At 35.4% G+C, this 13,514-nt stretch overlaps 1 protein-coding gene and 1 pseudogene across 2 annotated transcripts in view; both read right to left on the bottom strand.

Moving 5' to 3' along the window:
* LOC132043754 (copper chaperone for superoxide dismutase, chloroplastic/cytosolic) overlaps nt 1-13,514 on the bottom strand; it is a 63,591-nt gene that overhangs the window by 15,098 nt on the left and 34,979 nt on the right. The window lies entirely within an intron of this gene.
* Nucleotides 2,750-5,016, bottom strand: LOC132043796 (subtilisin-like protease; annotated as a pseudogene).

Raw genomic sequence — 13,514 nt, 5'->3', positions numbered from 1 at the left:
ATCAATCCAAAATATGAAAAGAAAATCAAGGCCTAAGATACATAATAGGACGTTGACGTTTGACGTAATGGATCAACGAAGTAAATAGGTGAAACCCTACCAAGGTTATGGGAAGATGTATGCATTAAATTTCGATGGATATATACTTTATAACATGTTGCCCATTTGTTATCCTAAGGAGCCGAGTATTTAATGACTAGTAGGGTATATGCCAAGTAGGGGTGTACATGGACCGGGTTGGTTCGGATTTTTTAAACACCAAACCAAACCAATTACGTCGGGTTTTAATATTTATATACCAAACCAAACCAATAAAATTCGGGTTTTTCAATCTCGGATTTTCTCGGGTTGTTCGGTTTTCTCGGGTTTTTCGGGTTGTATGATTTTCTCGGGTTTTTCAGGGGTTTTTTCGGAATAGTCTTGATACAAAACATATAACTTTTACTTCAAATATTTCTTTAGTCCTAGTAAGATACAATTATATAATTAAGGTGTTTCTTAAGAAAATAACACAAAATGTGAGAAGAGTGATGACATTGTATTAAAATATTCAACAAAAGCTAATATAATCGGTTAAAATAAATATTGCTAATTAACAAGCCATAAAAGAAAATGACCATAATCTGAAAATACTAAGTCATGCTAAAATAAGTATTACTTACATGACAAAGAAAAAAACTTAAGTTATGTATTTTTACTCTGTAAATCAATTATGCAAAGCTAAAGAATAGATATCCAACATTATTGTCATTCCTAGTAGTAAATTGAATTTCTTTTGTTAGGATTAGTGTTGAGTTGGTTTTGGTTTGGACTTTATTTGAGTTACTAACATCCATAGGATATAAAACTTATTGACATTCAAAATTCTAAGTTCAAGCTTGAATAATATGATAATAGATAAAAAATTACGAAAAAATTTAAGAAATATTTATAAATTACTTTACAAATAAATATTTTATGTATAAAATGTTTTAAAAAATTGAATACATGTAATGTCGGGTTGGTTTGGTTCGGTTTGACTTTTTTTAGTTAAAACCAAACCAAACCAATTATGGTCGGGTTTTTTTTTTCAACACCAAACCAAGTCAAACCAAACCATTAGTCGGGTTTTTTTCTCGGTTTGACTCGGTTTTATCTGTTTGCGCGGTTTGTGTTTACTTTGTACACCCCTAATGCCAAGTGCCAACAATGCTAAAGACCAAGTCCAATTTCCACAAATGGGAGTATTTAATGACTAGTAGGGTATATGCCAAGTGCCAACAATGCTAAAGACCAAGTCCAATTTCCACAAATGGGATCATATTTATATCCCGTGGTACACTTTGTATTAGGAGGAAATTAAATCTAAGTTACTCCATTGCAAAAAGAATATTAGAGTGTAGGTACATACATATATTGTGTGAATACAAATTTATTCGGTTGCTTTTTTGTTTAAATGAAAAATGACGTACTTTGAACTATAGAAAAGTTTTATATAAATCATAAATTTAGTAGTTTATTAGGATATTTAACGAACATCTAAAAGAATCACGGTAGCTATAAAGAGTCGTGGAGATGATATGATCCTTCCCACCCTTAACCAGATATCTCAAAATGGTCCTTAATGTATGAGCTTTAGTTCCATTTGGTCCTTAATGTATAAGTATGATGGAAATGGTTCTTAATTTATTCCAAAATGTGATCAGTTTGGTCATAAATCATATAACAAAAGATATTTGTTGTTAGTATAAACGGAAGCTTTCGATATGTGGTGCATGTGAGCTATCAAACTACAAAATAAAGGTACCATCTTGTATAGTCCATTTTGATTTCAGGACCTACACAAAAATTTCTAATCCTAACTTGAAAGAGTCATTGGAAATCTTTTGAGTATTGCATGATCGAGTAGGGCTTGAAGAAATTTGCAATTTTATGGTGAATATATTTAAAGGAGTATGGAAGGAAACCTAGAATGTCTACGATTGGGTTAAGTAGGCAGTATATGGAGGAAGATATCGAGGACCTTAGTTTATTTTGACAACCAAAATAGCGACTATCTTTACTTATATGACTTAGGACCAAATTGATCACGTTTTGAAATATGTTAAGGATCATTTTCATCATATTTATACATTAAGGACCGAATAGAACCAAAGCGCATTAATTAAGCATCATTTTGAGGATTTTCTCTATCGTGTTTGAGCCTTTAGGATGAAGAACTCCCAGTAGGGAGTGCTTGCTCCGTAAATGGATCTAATGTGATCGAATTTAAATTTGCCGGGTCAGTAAATATCAAATATAGCTATATACCAAAATAAAAGAATCACGGTACAAAAGCCGTTTGATTCTCGACATTTAAAGAAATAGTGCTATCCACAAAATAAAAAAGGAATGACAGTATAAAAGGTTTGCTCGTGGGAGAAGCGAGATCAAAAGTTCAAGACCACTCATTTTCGAGGTTATTGGGTGTAATTTCCTGCATTAAAATGTACTCTTGTTGAGCCCAAATACGATCATATACTTGGGTGGAGACCTAATTTTCGTCTTCTTAAAACATGATTAGAACATTTAAAACTGATAAAATATCAAAGACCATTTACCAAATAAAAAGGTGAAAGAATAAACTAAATGTAACATAAAACATGTACTCAAAAGAAACAGCATTCCACTATAATTATATGTGAGTACTTTCTGCGCTTATTCTACATTGAAAGCACTCCTACAAGGCCATTGTTCATAGAACCACCCAAAAAATTAAAAAAAAAGGACAACTAAAATATTGCCAATCTTGTAGTTTCGTTCGGTAGACACTCTAACTGCAATCGGACTTCTCACAGAGTGCCTATTAGAATTCCACTTCAAGAATCCATGAACAACATCATCGTTTGAGTTGTTGGTTGTCTTGGAAAATGTCACTTGGTATGTCAATTTCTAGTTCAGCATAGAGAAATTTAACTCGGAGGGTTTAACTTTCACAACAACTCCTTTTGGTGAAACTATCTCCACCTTGTAAGATGATTTGGCATCTCCTACGTTGGTCACAATTCTGGTATATGTCTGAGGAGTTGATCTAAGTCTAATGGAAAATGAAGGATAATTTAGTTGCGCTTCAGGGATACTTTTCACCTCCGAGCAATCCACCTTGCGTTGTAACAATTTACCTACCTCTCGATTTGTGTAGTTCTAACCACATAAATAAGGTACATACTCCTCGAATGGTGTATCATAAATTAGTCCTGGATCACTTGCTCTTGATGGATTAACATGTCCTACACCGATTGCAAAGATATCAGCAGGAAGGAGCTTTTCATCCAGTATTGGGTTCTTGGCAAGGTTTAAAGTGTAGCGCTTGTCATCATTGCAGACTTAATAGCAGCTGGAGACCAATCAGGGTGTGTGCTCTTCAGTAGAGCTGCTATGCCACTAAGGTGAGGGCAAGACATTGAGGTTCCGGATATAACATTGAATGTAGATTTTGTGTTTTTGTTGTTATCCACGGAGGTAGGCCAAGCGGCAAGGACATTAACACGGAGACCAATTATGTCGGAGTTTTAAGATGCCGAGGACTTGCTACGCTTGGTCCTCGAGAAGAAAATGAAGCAACTATAGGAGTACTTTTATCTCCAATTACAGTTCCATGGAAGGTGATTGCAGCGACAGAGTTTGATGTTGAATTCATATAGGCAAGAATTTTCTTTCCATCTGCATCTAAAACATCCAATGCTGGAAGGACATGAGGTTCAGCTAATTTAGTCACACCATCTTGTTGTTCATTGATGAGAATCATGCCAACACCTCCAGCATATTTTATAGCTTGTCCTTGATCTACCCTGCGATGATTAGCACTTCGCAAACACAAGACTATCTTATCTTTGATAGTAGGGTCAGTGAGCGAGCCTGGACTGCAATATTGGACATCAAATTGATCGCTCACAATCTTTCCAGCATCGATTAGAGTGAAGAATGTTGAGTTGCAAGTCTGTGGATGATAAGCAGATTCTCCTTCAAATTCCGCTTTATTCCCAAGCTTAACGGTGGCCTTCAGTTTTCTATCATGAGTACTTGCACCAACTGTGAGGATCCAGGGGGCTTCATTGGCTACAGTACGACTGAATGGACCACTATTGCCTGCAGAGCAACTTACAAAAATACCTCTTTCCATTGCACTGTATGCCCCGAGAGCAATATTATCATCATGGAAAAGTTTCGTACTTCCACCAAGGGATAGTGAAAGAATATCTACACCATCATCTATAGTTGCATCCATGGCAGCTAAAGCATCATTGTCAGAACAAACTCCCTCAGAACTGCATACCTTATATATGGCTATGTGGACAAGAGGGGCAACACCAACTGCAGTGCCATTAGCATTCCCAAATATGTTAGCACCTTTCACAAAGGCTCCTGCAGCTGTACCAGCTGTGTGTGTACCATGTCCATTATCATCTATCGGGGAACGATTGGCAAGTTGTTAACACCTGGCTCCAATGAGCTTGTTGTTACACTTTATGGTGAAATTGGACTCACAAACTCCCTTCCACTTAGCAGGCGGGGAGGCATTCCAACGTCGCTAAACGAAGGATGGTCAGGAAGAATTCCATTGTCTATAACTCCGATGATTACTCCTTTTCCATAATTGGAATCCTTCCAAAAGCCCAAGTTCTGCTGCAAACCAAGAAAGCTTGGAGTATGAGTAGTGTGCAAGGACAAAATCCTCTGTGGCTGTGCAGAGATTAAGCCCTGTTTCTTCTCCATCTCCTTCACTTGTGATGAAGTCAGTCTTGCCCCAAAGCCTTTCATCACATTGTGATAAGAATAGATCATCCTAGCAGGCTCTTCGTTTCCACTTGAGCTAATTGTTGTAGTTTTAGGCTTAAAAAAAAAGGTAATAGCTCTCTAAATCCATAGATGATGATTGAGTAAAAATTTGGTTTTACGGGACTCAACATGGACTATGCAAGTCTTTAAATCACTCTGAATACTAGGCCATGGGACAGAACAAAAGATTATAATTAGAAGGATTTTCATGAATCCCATGGCTGCTATGGAGTAAAAATAGCACTTAATAAAAAACTAAGTTTGTAATTGGAAAATGAATTCGATGAACTTTAAGATTTGGAGCCATCTATATATATAGTGCTTTGTCCTTTGACTATTCACGATCATTTTTATTTTGGTCCACTTGCAAAATCAATTTGATGAACTTACAGTTGAAAGCTTATTAATTACTTATCAAAAGCAGGCCCCTATTTTTGTTAGTATCATTCATTGTGGAATACGAACCATGTCGGGAAGAAAATTACCAAAGGATAACAAATAGAAAGGCCATTAGTGTGAAAGAGACCTATGTTGCTCGGATTTGGTTGCAGGTGTCGAATACATGTACGGATCTAGAGGTAGAATTCGTCATGATCTAAATTTTAAGATTCGTGTGTATGTGATGGGATATGAGGTGGCCATCATGAAATTGGAGGCTTCTTTACGAACTTCAAAATCCATAATATGCTTATGTGGATATTTAATGAGTGGAGGACATGGTTCAAAACAATTAGAAGCCCAAAAGAAGAAAGAAAACCCATGTCTTTGATTTTAAATTAGGAGGTCCAAAGTTAAAGGGTATTTTAGTATTTTGTTAGATTAATGAACCCTAGTATAAATATGCTATTAGGTCTTTCTTTTGGAGATAGATTATGTTGAATTATGAGTGTAGATTACCCTTTTGAGAATTGGGGAATTGTCCCATACCTCCTCTTGAACCTCTCTTGAATTACTACAAGTAGGTAATTCGTGTATTTGTTCATTCTCTTCCCCCTTTGGATTATATCTCTTATTTGAATGTTAATCTAATTAGTTCCTAGATTCTCTTCATTGTTTCTTTGAGTTAATTGGTTGCATTTCAATTATAGATTAACCATTTCTTTCTTCACACCCTAGATTTAAGATTATTGGTTGCATTTAAATATGTCTAGGTATTTAATTACTTAGGTGTGTGTTTACCTCGACAATTTTCTTAATCTTCCTATCCTTTTTATTGCTTTTCATAATTGTTCTAGGTGTTCATGTGGGATTGAAGAAACCAAAATTGAATTCCAGAGCCCATTTCACATCAGTACGGATCCAGGTACGTACACGGGTGCGAAAGGTGGATTCGGCAAAAAATTATTCAAAATTCTAAAAATTGAGTTATAAAGCCTAAATTATGAGATATTATGTGGAAAACTTGAGTAGAAAATATTGATCAAGAGGAGAATCTCGGAAGGAGATAAAAGTGAAAGGAATGACATAGAAATTTCTATGTTATTCCATTTTCTTCAATTTCACCATAGCTTTTGTGTTGATATCATTGAATTTGTCCGGAATTTCTCCCTCGATTTTAGTCAAAGTATCCAAAATTAGTTGATCAGATTGGATATGGATCCCACACTCACACTCACACCCTTGTCGTGTCGACACTGGTGCGGCACCGAAAGTGAAGAGTCTAAGCAACATAGAAAGAGACTAGAACGGAACTCTAGTTGAACTATATTGTATAAATTCATAATAACAAAGCCAAAGGTGGTGTAATTTCTTGTAATACGTCACATACTATATAGCAGATCTCTCTTTTACACGATGCGAAAAATATTAAACAGCATGTTCAGCTAAATCCTAAAAATAATGGAAAAGTTGAACCAAGCAAGTGAACAATGTTTAGTGATCAATTCACAAATATCAAATATGGATGACAAACCAAATGAAACTGATTTGCTTGTTAGTTAATTAAAATAGATGTAGTCAATGAGATTGAGTATCTGCAGATAGCTAGTTACTGTTGAAAGACCAAAAAGAAAAAAAAAAAAAAAAAAAAATCGGATCCGAAATTTAAAATTTAAATTTGTAAGTGGGGGAAAAAAATGTAAGTTGACGTGAATAGTTTAAAGGATAAAGCAGCTATGTAATAGTTCCAATACAAAAGATGTAGTCTTTTAGTGGACTTTACGGGGCAGAGGCGGACCCAGGATTTTAAGACGGCGGAGATTTAAAGGATCTTTACATAAACGCTAACAAAAATTTCAATGACGATCGAGGAATAATACAGTGTCGGACCGGTCACTAATAGCGTAGGCGTGGCGAAAATACAAGTATATAGGTCAAATATGTGTAATAAATAAAAGTTAACACGGTGAAGCAAATGAAAGAGATAGCTCAGTGGCTAAGGTTGTACATGTACGTGCCGCACAAATCTGCCTCAAATTCCATTTTCATCGAAACGTATTCTCTTCAATTCGTTTAACCTCTAGACCTTTCGATACTTACTAAACATGGCTTTAAACTTTCGTATACTTAAACGTCAATCATAAATCCCTGCTCATAATCGCAAAAATAATCACACTCTCGATTAACCTACGGAAAAACTCGACGTACAAAAGTACGAGGTGTAACACCTTAATTCATCTCATTTTCTCTCTCTTTTTACTTCACCCTCCAAACTCAATAGAGATTGATAGTGTCACGCCCCGAACCATGGCTTGGGCGAAACACGGCACTCGTGCCTCCATCGCATGCGACCGAGCGAACCACATGGCTTGCCGAATCATCATGAGGCATAACATGAGCGGAATATAACGTGAATGCATGATGAGCCTTTATAAAACGTAGTAAGTCATAATACTTAATAAAAATACTTGTTTAAACATGGGTGCGGAAATAACATGAATGAGCCAAAATGGCTATACGACCCCGAATGTCTGACATAACATAACTGACTTGTTTAGTCTATGAAACCTCTATCATGAGTCGACGGAAAATATACTTATCGGACAAGGCCCCCGATACCTTAGATGCATAACTAATCATAAAATAAAGCGTTGACTAAACCCCGAATGAGATGGGGCTCACCAATAAGCGATACGAATGTCGTCCCATCGAGTGTGTGTCGTCCCGTATACGCACTCGCATCGTGAAATGCAGCCCCGGCAATAAAAGGGGACGCGCATTATTGAATGTACTGGTATGTAAAGCAACCGAATGAAATAACATGGGACATGAAATAACATGATAAGAACTGAAACTGAAAACCTGGACATGAACATGAGCATGAGTACATATATATATATATATAACATAAGCAAAACATGATAAGTAGGGAGAGCATTTCATAAACCGACCATGTGATATCACCACGTGGGTACGTGGAGTCCGGTACACCGCCGGACCAAGCGAGAGCCCCCATACCTTGCCGTGGTATGAGGTGGTAACGTGCCCGATGGATCCATTCGGTAAAATTAAGGTATCGTCCCAATCGGGCGGAGCGATCCTTGTCCTACGGTGGCTACGTAGTTTCGGAAAGCTATCCGAGCCTTCTCGGTAATTCGTGCAACTCCCAAAAACGAAACATAATATAGTTGGCTAAGAAGCCCATGATTTTCGTGAATTAACTTGTACTTGTCTTGTAATCATGATTTCACGAAATAACTTGTAAACATGGTTTCATGAAATAACTCGTAAATATGGTTTCATGAAATATCTTGTATTTAGCATGCGTGTATCTTGAGTCATGGCATGAACATAGTTATAAAATACAATTGCATGAAAACTTGTAGACACGTAGGATATTCATGAAATAAGCATTTTTATTTAAAAACATGCATGCAAGAACCCATGGAATACAAGATATGGGTTTTCATAGATTACGGACGGATTCTCAATAATCATAAAGAAATATTAACTCAATGATGGAATTATAACAATTCATACATACTATAATCATGGACATGGACCTAGGGTTATCATGAGCATGGTATAGAAACCTTAGTTTTAGTAGAGAATCATAATTTATGGATTATGAGGCGTGGGGAAGAAACAATGATGTTCCCACACGTAGATAGTAACTCTACATACCTTAGTCGCACCAAAACTTGAATTAAAGACTTGAGCTTTGAAGAAGATTTCCAAAAATCTTGAATTCTTGAACCTTGAGATGGGTTTTCTTGAAAACCCTAGTTTTAGGAATGATGATTTCTTGTTTAGATCATTAGAGTATATGTTAGAATTGAGTTGGAATAATTAGAGTAGGCTTACTTTGGTGTTCTTGATGATGGGAGAGGGCAGGAGGTCGTTCTAGGGCTTGAAGGAATGAAAAATAATGATTAGAACTGATATAGACGAATATATACTGTTCGGAAAATTAGATTTTCGGCCCGCTTAAATACTGGCCGTATTTTGAAATACGGGCCGTATTTTGAAATACGGTCCGTATTTTGACATATGGACCGGTGACCGCGTCTCTTCAAGAAATGGCCATAACTCTTTGCACGGATGTCGCTTTGACCCTCATAATATACCGTTGGAAAGGTATTTCAATGCTCTACAACTTTCATTAAGGAAGTTTTCCAAAATTCTAAATATGTTTTGAAATACGGGTCGTAAAACGTAATACGGTCCGTATTTAACCATGTGACATCAAAATGTCAAATTCCAGAATGTTCAGAAATTCTTGGTTTCAGTTTACGATTTGAAATACAGCCCGTAAACTGAAATACGTCTACTGTTCATGGGCGTAAATCACTATCTTACAACTGAAGAGGAAATTTTCAATTCTCACATTCTTTATCTGGTTTTATAAGTCTAGGATCATGGTCAAAGCTTAGGTTAAAGATACGGGGTGTTACAGATAGGATCTAACCTAAATGACCCAATAAAAACACCGTTGAACGAAAATACCCCAAGAAAAAACGATTACCAAACTATCTTTAATGCAGGAAATTCCTGCGTTAAAGGCATTAATCGTGCCGTCACGGTTAACTCCATTAACGCAGGAATTTACTGCGTTAAAGGACAGGACCTTCTTTAACGCAAAGAAATTCCTGTGTTAAAGAAGGTTACAATGTCCAACACTTGTTTCATACTTTGGCTAAAAATAGTCATGTCTAAAGACTCCGGAACGTCAATATTATAAATAGAACCCGATATTTTTTTGTGCGAACAATAATGTAGACTCAAGACATCAAGGATACCTAATAGTTCGGATTATCGTTTTAGGAGTTGTAAAGTGCCAGAAGTAAGTTTGAAACTTGTTTTCATTAGGTCTAAGTGTTATATATTTTTGGGGTTTCGATTTAAGCGTGTTACTTTTTCGTTAGTGCATAACTTTATTTGGAATATGTCGAGTTTTTTTTAATTATTACTTTAGAATTTCACACGAGTTAGTAATAAACGATAAAAAGCACTAAAGATAATATTTATCATTAAAAAATATATATGCAAAATATATACTATGTACATAAACTATGCAACTCTAGAATGGGTGCCATATGCAGTAGACTTTAGAATACCCCGAGGCCTAAGTCTATCGCCACCACCCTCGCCATCGTCCCTATCCCCCTTCCTCCTCTTAATAGTCGGGTGCTCTACGCCATGATCATCCGTCACTTTTCCCCCCCATCCTTCCCCTTCTCTTGAGTCCGAGCTATAGCGTGTTTGTGGCCGACTGCTACGACCGTAGCCAATCTATTGAGATTGGTACGGTCAACCTCAATATTATTCTCCTCATCATCCTCATCGGGAGACGGTTCCGCAGGCGCCGAAGGATGAACCTAAAAAAACATATAAAAATGAGTACTAATTTTAATTTATATTGAATGCATTAAGTTTTGTTAAAAATTAAACCTGTGTATCAACGGCCTCCTGAGCGAGCTCCTGATGACGTAGGATCTGAAGCAGTCTCGTGAACAGGATCCTGTACGACTGGATCTAGAGCGGTGTCCTGTCCGAGGTCCAAATAAATGTTAAAAGAGTTAAAGTAATATTCAACTTATATTGAATAAAAATTAAGTTTTACTAAAAATCTTACCTGTGGCTCGTCAGGCTCATTAGAAGACACTTGTGGCTCGGCAGGCTCATAAGAAAACACCTGAGTGGGTGGCTCTGATGGACCTACTGTCGGCGAATCCTAAAATATGAAATTTTATGAAATAATAAGTACCACATATATTTAAAATAAATACTTTAATGTTTTAAATACTAACTGAGATAAGAAACTCCGCGAAATCAATAAATTTGGGACTCGCTACATTTCTCACTAGCTACTCCTCACGTAATGATGTACCCGACCAACAGAGATGTGGCGATAGATACCGCCTCAATACAATATCTCTAAGACGCGGGATGGTGGGGGCTACTCACGTAAAAGAGTCCACGCCATATCCAGCCTACGGGGACAGAGCAACGCCCCCATATGTATACTCCCAGTCCAGAATAGCTCGAACCTATGATTATCTTGTGGAGCAAGTACTGATCTATCGTTGGGCGCCGGGTGAACGATGGGATCCGTGGAGGTGTCGTATCTGTACAAACTAAATTATTCATTATTCTTGAAATTAAAGGGAAATTATGTTAACTCACTAATCCTTTATCGAAAAATTATATTAATGATGTTCAATCCAAAACTAAGGATTTAGTTTATCGTTCATTATTCAGGATTTAGGTTATCATTCGTTATTCAAGATTTAGTTAGTTATTCGTTATTCAGGATTTAGTTTGTCCTTCTTTATTCAAAATTTGTGGATTATGAGAATTATGTTGTATTATAGTTTTGTGAGTAATTATAGCTAATTAAGTTTACTTAATTAATTAATTTCTTTCTTAACTAAAAATTTATATTAAATAGCTAATTTATTTAACAGGAATTATGTTAACTAATTAATCCTTTATTGAAAAATTATACTAACTAACTAATTACTGATTAACACTTGCTAACTAATTATTCTCCTAACTACAATTAAAGTAATAAGCTAATTTATGTAACGAGAAATTATATTAACTACCTAATTAATAATTAATTAAATAATTAACACATAAAATTAGATAACTAATTAGCATATTAACAATTAACATAGGATAAACAGTTTCACAAATAAATAAATTAACAATGACATAATTAACAAATAATCAGAGATTACTATATTTTTTCTAATTAAACAATTCATAATCAATTAATAACTAATAATTAACATGACAAAAATAAAAATAAAATAACACTGCAGTTTGAAAATGCCTAGTGGAAACCAAGCCAAAAACGCAAAAATACAATCCATTTTTGAAATTCGAGACTAAAAACATTAATCATGCTTAGGATTATAATGTATTTAACAAAAATAATTAGAAAGTTCACAGTAAAATATCTTGATCGAAACTTGTTTTAGGGTTATTTGAATCGAGTTGAATCTTATTCCTTGACTTGAATATGCCGAGAATCTTTACTTTTCAAACGAAATTTGAATCGAAAACGGTGTTTATTTGAGGTGGGACCCTAGCTTCTCGTCCTTTAATGGTGGTTTTGGGAATTTTTTATGGTCAAGTTGGGGACCAGGTGGAACCCAATGAGTTTTTGTGGTTGTCCTTTTAACACAACAATTTTTTGTGTTAAAGGAGTAGCATATTGGTCCCTTAACGCAGCAACTTAACGCAGCAAATTGCTACATTAAGGGTACTTTTGTATTTTTTTTTTCTTGGGATATTTTGGTTCGTTTGACTTTTTGTTGGGGCATTTAGGTTCCGGACTCCTACTTTTAGCTAACACATAGTACATCTATTTTGCTTTTTTAATTTAGAGTGTTAATTTGACTACTTATCTCTACAAAGGGTACATTTGACATATCATATCCATTCTCAACATTATTGACAATTTCCTTGTTGACTATAATCTTTTTCTTTTTCTTTATCTTTTACGCAGTACTTTTTCCTTCAATCATGGTTCTTCTTTTTCCAAACAATATTACTTCAATGCAAATAACTCAAAAATTTTCATTGTGAGTTTGAATTATGAATTAAAATTGCCCTCGTTAGACTGACCAACCAAATATGCCCCTCCGTCAACATACTTGTTAAAATTGTCCTTATCACTAACGGATGGCTGATTACGACTCCTTATCAGTACACATAGACGCTATGTGTGTAAATAAATTTATTTTTGCTTTGAATCATGTTAGTATAAAAACATAAATGGGTCTTGTTGAATGTAGATTGTGTCTTACGATTTGGGATTAAGGCTCTTCTTTTTTTCTTTTCCTCTCCTACCAGCCTTCCTCTGAGTGAGTGAGTTCGTTTGTTTATTCTTCACCATGTTCCTCTTAATTAATTAATGATCTATAAGAAATAGGATGTTGACACTTGACTTAATGGGTCAAAGAAATAAATGGGGAAAACCCTACGAAGTTGGAAGATATTATTTATTTAATTTCAACGAATATATACTTTCTAACGTGTTGCCCACTTGTGAAGTATAGCGAAATGTATTTTGTAGGAAGACCATGTCGAACTTCCATTAAGGGATTACTTATTAATTTTTTTCAAAATAAATTTTACATGATATAAAAATAGAAATCATCATTTTTATAGTTTCGGATATTTAACGAAAAATCTTTAATAAATTAAAAGCAAAGAACAACAACAACATACCCGGTATTCCCACAAAAGAGATAAGGAAGGGTAAAGATACACATACCTTACTCTTAGTTTGGGAGGTAGAGAGGATGTTTTGCGGTAGACTAAAATCT

This window comes from Lycium ferocissimum, unplaced genomic scaffold (genome assembly GCF_029784015.1).
Source record: "Lycium ferocissimum isolate CSIRO_LF1 unplaced genomic scaffold, AGI_CSIRO_Lferr_CH_V1 ctg285, whole genome shotgun sequence".
In the NCBI taxonomy this organism is placed as follows: Eukaryota; Viridiplantae; Streptophyta; class Magnoliopsida; order Solanales; family Solanaceae; genus Lycium; species Lycium ferocissimum.
The sequence above is the reverse complement of the archived record's forward strand: the minus strand, read 5'-3'. Positions and strand labels throughout refer to the sequence as shown.